This window comes from Ctenocephalides felis, unplaced genomic scaffold, assembly GCF_003426905.1.
Source record: "Ctenocephalides felis isolate EL2017-DRISC unplaced genomic scaffold, ASM342690v1 CF-g0.4_SCAFFOLD_01604, whole genome shotgun sequence".
Classification (NCBI taxonomy): domain Eukaryota; kingdom Metazoa; phylum Arthropoda; class Insecta; order Siphonaptera; family Pulicidae; genus Ctenocephalides; species Ctenocephalides felis.
In genome coordinates, this window is record NW_020537758.1 from 59,727,308 (window position 1) to 59,735,850 (window position 8,543).

The 8,543-nt window shown below is 30.6% G+C and overlaps 1 pseudogene; it reads left to right on the forward strand.

Annotated features, from left to right (window-relative positions):
- The first annotated feature begins 3,098 nt into the window (after window positions 1-3,098).
- On the forward strand, window positions 3,099-5,781 carry LOC113374003 (annotated as a pseudogene).
- The last annotated feature ends 2,762 nt before the right edge of the window (window positions 5,782-8,543 follow it).

Below are 8,543 nucleotides of genomic sequence, written 5' to 3' on the forward strand. Positions count from 1 at the left end.
TTCTAAAATGTGTTTGGTCTGTGGTAAAATGTACTTAACAAATAGAATGCACCATGAAGAACATAAAAAAGCAAACTTGATAAATATGTACGCCACTTTCACACGAAAATTGTGCTTTTTAAACATCAATAATAAATATTTTACATTTGAACTTTATTCTTATTTTCAGTGAATTTTATAATATGTAAAATATTTTTTTAATTTTTTTTCCAATTTCCCTTGAACACTTTGTATACCTAAAATAAATAAATAAATAAATAGTTCATTACATTCATTAGTTCAACCTAAATTGTATATTATATATACAATCTTCTTATATATATAAAAGAGGATCGCTTTATGTGCTAACACTTATAACTCACGAACGGCTGAACCGATTTAGATGAAAATTGGCAGGGAGGTAGTTTAGAGCCAGGAGAAGGACTTAGGATACTATTTATCCCGATTTTCAGTTTAATTGATAGTATATTTATATATATAAAAAAAAATACTAGCTAGCCCGGCCACGCGTTGCTGTGGCTCAGTAATTGGTGGCAGAGAGGTAGTTTAGAGCCCGTTTTTCATTCTAATTCAGAATTAATTATTTATAAACTATCCATGTAGTTTATTCAATCTATGATACTATATATATATATAAGGTGAAGTGGAGTTCGTTCCATCCGAGCCAATCTGACAGTCCGGAACTGTCCGCGCATGCGCAGAACACTTTTTTCTGTTCCATCCAAAATTTCGGATTCCAAACTGTTGCGGATTGTCAGTAATGCGTTCCATCAAGTCCGATGAGTTTGAAACTGTCATTTTGTGTTTGTACCCGGCACAAACCGCAATTTAATACAATTAAAATATAATGTTATTTAATCTAAAATAGAACATTAAAAATTTAATGAATTTACAGGAGTCCAAATATTGTAGAATATTAGATTAAAAGCGACATAACGATATATAACTAGGAAATATTAAAAAGCAAATTCATTGATATAATTAAGTTATATTTTATATATATATATATATATATATATTAAACTTATATTTATGTATTAAAATAATAATTATTATTATTATCGAGTGAGCTCCGAGTTCGAACGCGTTGGATGTATCCAAACCAAACCATTGCCAACTGTCATGAAAAAATCAGAAAGAGTTTGGTCTAGTTTGAAACAGTTTCGGACTGTCAGATTGGCTCGGATGGAACGAACCCGTGAAGTTTAATAATAATGCCGCGACCAAGACTATATATATAATATATATATATATATATATATATATATATATATATATATATATATATATATAAGGTGAAGTGAAGTTTAATAATAATGCCGCGACCAAGACTGAAAAAGAGCATTACTTACATTTACATGTGCATTTTGTCGAATAACTTATTCCCAGTTATAATTTCCCAGAATTTATCAAAGAATGGTTAGTAATATATGAAGGTACGGGGTTAAAAGTTTCACGACCAAAGTGTCAAAATCCAGTAAAGCTGAAGCATTGTTTAACAACATTATTTGAAAGTGAAGGGAGAAAGATGTATAACCAGCTATAACCTTGATTCTTATGACTTTGATATTGGGAGATAAACGGTCATCTTTGAAAATCCATAGAAAAGTATTTTCTTCTGTTGGTAGCTTTTTAGCATTAGTTAAAAATGTAATTATTTTGTAAAATACCTTTAAAATTAAAATAAGACATTAAACCTGTTTGCCATCTGGCCGTTCCAAGTTACCCCGCCTATAGGGTAAAAAGGTCTAGATAACAAATTTTTGAAAGACAGCAAAAAAAGCACATTTTTAAAATGACGAAGTCTGTAGTTTTACTGAACGTAGTCAGCTAATCGTTCGTTTGAAATATTTTTGATTCTCTAGAAATTGTTTAGAATATACCTTACTTAGCAAAACAACGTTTGCCGGGTCAGCTAGTATATATATATATTTACCCAACAATTTCGAACACACGGACTTTCATTTGACGTTTAAGCGATCGAGTTTGACATATCTCGGCCGCGAAATTACCCTCGTATGCCCTCATACCATAGAACATCTTTTGACACTTTTTTACTTGAGAAATGTATGGGGACTAGCAGTCCATGAAATTGTATAAGGTCTATGGATAACAGTTTTGACATGAATATGTACATAATATGTCAAATAACATAACCTAAAAAATGTTATCACGTACACCTAGACAATATAATAATATAGACGTTTCATTCTAGCGATATTGAGGTTCAAAAAAATTAGTTATTGCTACGGTCGCAATATTGCAATGGCGCTTCAATCGCCTTTCAATCGCCATTCAAATTGAAGCGCTAAAATTTGAAATGAAAATATTTGTACTTTAAAAATATTGTACTATCAATAAAAAAAAAAAAATTTTAAAAATAATTAGAATTTTAATTTTGCATCGTAATTGTATTAAAATTTGCGAAAATATAATTATAAATTAAAAATATATTAAGTAATAATAAGAATATTTCAATCAAGAGTATATATTATGATATATGCTGGGGTCAAATCAAATCAATAAAAGAAGAAAAAACAAATATGACTACAGATTTAAATATAAATCACACATTATCATAACAATTTTTATTGGACTCTAACTTGTTACTACAATAATGTTAGTGAAATACAGTCATATGTCATTAACAAATTATAATACATGATTCAGAAATACGATATCTAATGATAACAAAATGAATTAAAATACAGTCTTGAGTATTCACATTACATATAAGTTATGATATCTTCATTCAAGCTAGACTAGCATAAGGCCTTGTCTGAAGCTTTTAATATAATGATAATGCTTTTAATGAATTAATCGCACCTTCCGTTTTATCAAGCGTAATACACAGCACACTACATTATGTATTACATAAATTCTAAACTTTCTATTATATACACTACACTTCTTCTGCATTTAAGAGTCATACTTTTTGTATAAACAACAAACTTTATAAACAATTAAAACTTTATAAACAATTATATACAACACCCTTTAACAGAACAGTCACAAACACAATAACAGGCACAATAATAATCCCGATCAAAATGGCCGCTTAATGCTAGAGACAGCTAAAGAATTATCAACCTGTCACTTGGTATCGGCGCACTAGCGCCAAATTCTCACCTTGATGGATACTACGAAACACGGTTTTTGAACGAGGATTTTGCACTGAGTGAAAAGGCCCTGCACGTACATATTAAGATACATTTTTTGTAAATAGGTTTACATGACATACATTAGAAATACGTATTAACAATCTAGTCAATACGTGTTAATGCAAGCGAATATTAAGTTAAATTTAATTGTTTCCAAATTATATTACGTCTTAAAATGCGTCAAGGCAGAGAAAGGTACCATTTAGCGGCAAAGCTAAAAAATTGCAACTACAAATGAAACGACACGGCCAAAGTATATAAACATAATTAAACCTCGAATCTATAACACATTGATAACATTTTTTACCAATTTAGCCTCAAAATCTTCTGTTCTGCTGAAAACAACACAACGCCAAAGCGAGGATGATTCAAATGGTCAAAAAATTGATTTTCACACTTCTCAAAATAACAGAACCACGAGCAGATATGCCTTGAAGTTTAACAAAGAATTCGGAAGAGCTGCTCTAGAAATAAGACATCACAAGGCTTTGGAAATCAAAGAACATGATTATTTTAATAACTTGGATTTTCCTGAAAGACCGCCTTGGAACTACAATATGAGCTTAGAGGAGATAAAGAAAAGTGAACACAGTAGATATTACCACTTTGTTGGGATTTTAATTCTATATCATTTGCTTAAAATTGATTTTTTATTCCAGGAGTATGTTACTGAATTAGAAAAGAGCTATGAAAATTTAAGTTACTTTGAATTAAACTTGGAAACTTGGCGCCAACTTTGGAGAGTGTTAGAAATGTCTGATATTAAATTAACAATCACTGATATCAGGTATCCCGTAAGTGCACATAAATTCATTCATAAACTTTGGATTAAATAAGTTAATACGGTTTTTCAGTCACTGATGTTTCCTCCATATTTATATGATTTTGTAACAAAGGAGCTAAACAAGCTAATGATATTTTTACTAAACAAAGTAGATTTAGTACCTGCTCTATTGGTTTGCGCTTGGTACAACCATTTTAAAGACAAGTACCCTAAAATGCATATACTATTGTACGTCTTATCCAGGTTATAATATTGTCAGAGGTTCAGCTAAAAAAAACTGGTTCGTACACTCAAAACCAATCGATATTGATTTGTATATTATAAATTCTTTATCACCATTTAGGTTTGAAATCTCGTAAACTCAAAGACAAGCCCCAAATGTCGACAGAGTGTGCTGAGTGCTTGTTGGCAGCTTGCAAAACAATTATTAAAGATGATGTTGATTTATCATGTTGGGAAGAAAAGAATTTTTTAAGCAACTCCCAAGAGCTGGAAATCAAAACGGTGATAAATCAATCAACTCAAGACACTGCTTTTGTTGAACACGAGTTGTACAAGAATGGTGTTTTAACTATAGGCTGTATCGGTCAACCAAATGTTGGAAAATCATTTTTGATGAATGCACTGATGGGCAAAAAGGTAAATGATAATAATATACCAACTATTTACACTTGTAATTGCATAATTTTGTTTTTAGGTAGTGAGTGTCTCAAAGATTCCCGATAGGGACACGGTATCGAATAGAATGTATCGATACCTTTTTTGTGTCGCTATTTGTGGTTAATAAGACAAAATATTTGTACACAACAAAATTTTTTTTTGTCTCTAATATTGTTATTACAAGTAGATAAGCGTAATATACAACAAATAATAATTAATATATAAAGAAAAGAGAAATAAAAAATAATAATCCTTCGAGGCGGATTTGAACCAGCGACCTATGGATTTCAGCATTTGTTTACATTCTACAGTCCACCGCTAGCGACGCAAAAAAAGTATCTATACTTTCTATTCGATACTGTATCTCTAACTCCCGGGCGCACTAAACATTTTCAAACAATTTTTCTGACAGATACAGCCAGACTTTGCGATTATCCAGGTTTAGTGTTCCCTTCGTTTTTGTGGCACCAACATTCAGGTGCCTATGGGGTCATATCCCATTTCTCAATTGCATGAAACATTTAGCACTTTGAGATTTGTTGCAGAAAGGTATAATAGAAAAATAGTTTAGTATATATCAAAACATAGTAATCTATCAAGCGACAACTTTTTAGGTTAGATTTACCAAAATTGTTGCATTTAATACATACCGATGGAGACGAGAAATGGTCCGCTTATAACATTTGTGAAGCATGGGCTGATCAACGAGGATTCCTGACAGTACGTGCTGCAAGACCTGACATTCATAGAGCCGGTATCAATTTGTTGCAAATGTGTTTGAGTGGTGTCATTTGTTTCAAGCTAAAGCCACCACATTATGAAGAAATGAAAGGTACTAAAATAAAAAAAATTATAATACACAAGTAATAGATTTAATATTTATCATCTATTCACCCAGGGCAATGGAAAGTCCACAAAGATTTGCCTGAAATACATAAAATTCAAGCAAGAACGAATTAGCAAGAAGACGATGATGAAATTGATTTTGATGACCATGAGGTCAAAGACGAAACCAAAAATACACTCAAAGGTTAATAATATGATTTCGTATATCGGTTTGATAACAACTAATTATTGTGTTGCATTTTAGATCAAAGTGCTGATGAAGACTGCTCAGAATCGGAACTTCCTGCTATTCAAAACAAATTTGCAGCTTTTATGGACTGAATAATGGACTAAATATATTATGCATGTGAATACTGAATTTGTTGATTTACTACAAATATTTATTTTCAAATATGCATTTTTATTCTAAGTGGAAATTTCAATGTTTCATACCAATTTTGAAAATGAACAAATTCTATCTAGTCCTCTACTAGCTTTATCTAGTCCTCTACTAGCTAGCTAACTAAATGTAGACTCAAAACAACAAATCTCGACCCTACTGACAAACAAAATCTAGGGAAAGTTGTAAAAGTCTAATAAATATGTTTTTTAATAAAAGAACTGTACTGACTACCAAAATGTAATAACGTGAGGGTTTTATTAACTGGCAAAATCAGCATTTTGTATCGAATTGACGAGCAAAGATCATTTAGACTTAAATGAACTACTGATTAAGAAACAAATTTTTTTTTAGTAATTCACAAAGTCACAAATTTTAGTAGAAAACGCTTTTTTGTCGCACTTTAAATTACTTTGAATGTAATTTGTAGTGTAAAATAAAAACTAGTGGTGTATGGCATCGTGCCTTAAGGCAAATTGCTGGAACTTTCCGTCTATTAATAAATAATAGGCTGGAACTTTCCGTCTATTAATAATAAATATTCGAGAAATTTCAAACGTTTTCAAATATATTATTACAAATAGTGTAACTTTCATTATTTTTGCTACCTTGTTATATCTGAGCAAATCAAATGTAAATCATAAATCAATTTATCTCCATTAACAATCGTCATTTCATTTCGAATTCAATTTCATAAAAAAAAATAGTTGCCTTAATTAACACAAAATTGAAAAAGTGCTCCGGTATAGTCACAGTCTAAACGCATAATAATTGCAAATAATTCTGTGCGACATTTTCAATTATACTGTGCTTAGCTTGGCGGCATTTTCACATTTTTCAATAGTTTTCACAAAATTGGAAAAGTGCTCTAGTACATAAACAGTCTAAACGTACTTGGGTAAACATTTGTACCAGAATGGCGCTTAGGCTGTGCTTAGCCTGGGTGATTTTTTAATTTTTAATCCAAAATTACAAAAATATTTTATGGAAAATAAAAAAAGATGTAATATTTTTTTATCTTCAAAAGCAATTGTTTTGTCAATACGAGCAGAAAGTTTTTTAGTTCATTCAAATCGAACGCTTTATTATTAGTTCACTCAAAAACTGCCATTTTTTGCATATTTAGCTCTGTATCTTCGAAATGGTGAGACCTGTCTTTGCCAAAAACTAATCACCTCTTCTCCCAATCAGTACAAATTGAATGCTTTTTACATCATTCAAATCCGATACTCCATTCTCTCAAAAACTCGATTTGTATTTTCTGCACTCTTTGCTCCGTATCTCCGTAACGGCTGGACCTGCCTTTGCCAAAAACTAATCGGCACATCTCCCTATCAATAAGAATCGAATGTTTTTTTTAACCATTCAAATTGGTTGATCCGTGCGCCCGAAAACGAGGACGAAAAAATGCGGACTTTAGACATTTTTCTAAAAAAAAATTTTCTTGTTCATATTATTTTATTCATTACTCAACTTATTTTTTGACTTGTTGCTATTTCTTAAAAAATTTCTTTGCATTATATTCTGTTCTTCATTATTGAAAGCAACATAACGATAGTATATTATCTAATTATTTCTAAAACTAGTGGGGCGTGGGGTCATCGTGCCTTAAGGCAAATTGCTGAAACTTCCCGTACCGTAACGAAATATTCTTGGAATATTGATTGTTTTCAAATAGATTATTACAATTATTGTAACATTGTCTAATATTTATAAGAATTATATAAACTAAATTGCAAAATTGAAATTATTTATATAAAGTATATTAAAACTTTAGCCAGAATTAAAAATAAAATGTGAATTATTTTCGTTCTACAAAAAATTTTTATATGAAAAAAAACATTTTGAAACAATTTTTTTCAAAATCAATTATTTTGTTAAAACAAGCAGAAAGTTTTTTGAATCATTTAAATCGGACACCTAGTTTTCTCAAAAACTGCCATTGTTTTCACATTTAGCTTTGTTTCTTCGAAATGGCTGAGTCTGCTAACAACCACTTCACTCAATCATTACTAATTGAATGTTTTTTAGATCATTCAAATCGCTAGTCAAGTCGCCATAGTTGTCAACACAATTAGCCGTGTCAATGAAGCATAAAACAGACAAAAATAATAGCTCCGATTCTATTCATTTTCTTTTTATTTTTGTTTTTAAATGTAGTTCACAATTATACGAAACATTTCAGAAAGCGGAAATAGTTTTTTTTATTGTTCAAACATTACATTTTTGCATTTCTCGACGTTTTGAAGGTTTCTGAACATTTTGGCATACCTCAGAAAAAATGGATGTGTGTGTGTGTTTGTTTTGTATGTCCGCATTTTTGATAGGGAGATGTGCTAATTAGTTTTTGGCAAAGGCAGGTCTAGCAGTTACGGAAATGAAGAGCAAAGAGTGCAAAAAATAGAAATCGAGTTTTTGAGGGAACGGAGCATCCGATTTGAATGATCTAAAGAACATTCAATTGGTAATGATTGGGAAAAGAGGTTATTAGTTTTTGGCCAAGGTTGGTGCATCCATTTCGAAAATACAGAGCTAAATGTGAAAAAATGGCAGTTTTTGAAAGAACTAAGCGTCTGATTTGAAAGATTCAAAGAACTTTTTGCTTGTTTTAACAAAATAATTGATTTTGAAAGAAAAAATTGTTTCAAATTTTTTTTCAATTTTTTTTTTCAAAAAAAATTTTTTTATATATCGAAAATATTTCAGATCTTAT